Source organism: Galeopterus variegatus, unplaced genomic scaffold (assembly GCF_000696425.1).
Source record: "Galeopterus variegatus unplaced genomic scaffold, G_variegatus-3.0.2 Scaffold27, whole genome shotgun sequence".
Taxonomy (NCBI): Eukaryota; Metazoa; Chordata; class Mammalia; order Dermoptera; family Cynocephalidae; genus Galeopterus; species Galeopterus variegatus.
In genome coordinates, this window is record NW_007726138.1 from 802,487 (window position 1) to 805,079 (window position 2,593).

Sequence of the window (2,593 nt, forward strand, 5' to 3'; positions counted from 1 at the left end):
TTTTTTTTTTTTTTTTTTTTTTTTTTTTTTTTTTTTTTTTTTTTTTTTTTTTTTTTTTTTTTTTTTTTTTTTTTTTTTAGCTCCCACCAATAAGTGAGAACATGTGGTATTTCTTTTTCTCTGCCTGACTCGTTTCACTCAGTATTATTCTTTCAAGGTCCATCCATGTTGTTGCAAATGGTAGTATTTCATTCGTTTTTATAGCTGAGTAGTATTCCATTGTGTAGATATACCACATTTTCTGTATCCACTCATCCGATGATGGACATTTGGGCTGATTCCTGCTCTTGGCTATTGTGAAGAGTGCTGCAATGAACATTGGGAAACAGGTATACCTTCGACTTGATGTTTTCCATTCCTTTGGGTATATTCCCAGCAGTGGGATAGCTGGGTCGTATGGTAGATCTATCTTCAGCTGTTTGAGGAACCTCCAAACCATTTTCCATAGGGGTTGCACCATTTTGCATTCCCACCAACAATGTATGAGAGTTCCTTTTTCTCTGCAACCACGCCAGCATTTATCGTTCAGTGTCTTTTGGATTTTAGCCGTCCTAACTGGAGTGAGGTGGTATCTCAGTGTGGTTTTGATTTGCATTTCCCGGATGCTGAGTGATGTTGAGCATTTTTTCATATGACCGTTGGCCATTTGTATATCTTCCTTAGAGAAATGCCTGCTTAGCTCTTTTGCCCATTTTTTAATTGGGTTGCTTGTTTTTTTCTTGTAAAGTTGTTTGAGTTCCTTGTATATCTTTTCAGTTCTAATATTTTATGCATCTGACTTGAACAAATTTTCTGCCTTTTTTTTTTTTTGCAGCCTGCTGGTACAAGGCTTGAACCCTGGACTTTGGTCTTAGCAGCACTATGCTCTAACCAACTGAGCTAACAAGACAGCCCTGAATGAATTTCTGAATGATACACAGCTTCCCACCAACTTTAAAGAATGTCCCAATTTTCTTTAAAAGGCAGTAGTAGGAAAATGGGAGAAAAGGAAATTAGTGTCTGGGAGCCATTACCCACTCACTGGGGTGGCTCAAATACTTTTAACTTGAATTCTGCAGCAATCAAGCACTTAAGGCTCAAGGTTCAAGATGAACACCAGGTTTTTAGCCTAAAAAGTCAAACCACAGCTGAGCGTGATGAGATGGAGAAGAGGGAATGAAACAGGTTTAAACTTACCAAATTATGTAAAATTACTACGAAGAAACCATATCCCGCCAATACTTGAGGCCAAGGTGATAATCAGCTCATTTCTGTAAAATGCTTTGACTCTTACAGAGAAAAGTATTTAAAGTAGTTTCTTGTGCAAATCTTGTTTCACCAAGAGTAATGGATGCCCCGGGCCCTGGGCCCTCATGCTGTTATTCTCCATTGGGAGAGTTGGGCTTCCACCTCCACTGGCTCTGGGTCCCAGCCTTTGGGAATTCATAGAGCAGTACAATGAAAAAATGCAAGACGGTAGGAGGTTGTTAACTCTGAGTTGTGCAAGTAAAGATACTGGGAAAAAACTCTCACCTACTATCACTGACAGCTCATAAACAGAGGACATTGTAACATCCCAAGGAGACAGACTAAAGAAAAGTTCTTCCCAACTTAGGACAATTGGGAATTTAAGACATCATATATATTCATATCATATTGTTCTTATTTTTCTCATTTCACCAAAAATGTATGAAAACTTTGTAATAGGGCAACACTGGCATTTGGGAAACACTCTTTTAGTCTATGCAAGCACATTTTTCATTTTCCACAAATACACACCTCAAAGCACCAATGTTCTGCTGCCAGTCTGTTGATCTGGGACACGCCTCTCCTCCTGCTCCCTTCCCCAAGCATGTAGCCTTCCTGCTTACTCTCATCCTTTTCTTTTTTCAGTTTTTCTTCCCGCTGTCCTTTTCCTTTGACCCCCATGGAGCTCTGATCCCACTGTGGGCCAACACTTCTTTTTCCTACTTTTTAACCTCTAATTTCTCCCCACTCCTCTCTTTAATAGCATCCCAGATGTCCTGATTATACCCCATTCCCGGGAGGTCTCAATCTTACTGAGTGGGAGGGAGGGAAAGTGGCAGAATCCATCCACCTGTTTCACTCAGCAAACACTCAAGGACACTGGTGAAGTGTTCCCAGCACTGGCTCCTGTGGGAGTTTACCTGATCCACTCCTGAGGCTATTCTTGCTTCTCTTTGTCCAGGATTTTCCCACTTCTAGAAAATTCTCTGACTTGGCTGTTCCTTGGACTTCTTGTCTCTCCATTTCCATTACAACTTTTCTTTTTTTTTTTTTTTTGGTAAATTATAAAAGTGATTAACTATTTGGCCAAAAATTTGGAAAATTCAAAATAAAGACAAATCGTCAACCACAATTTTACTACTTAAAACAACTATTATCAATTTTTTTTAAAAGTAGGCAATTTCAAAAACATAGCTGTAATTGTAGTGTACATATACTTTAAATTTTGCTTTTATTCATTTCATACATTAGTTTTACCTCGTTACCAGTCTTTAAAAACATTCTTAAAAATAGTGTTATACCCGGGCCGGCCCAGTGGCGCACTGGATAGTGCGCCGCTTGGGAGGCGCGGCAGCGCTGCCGCCCG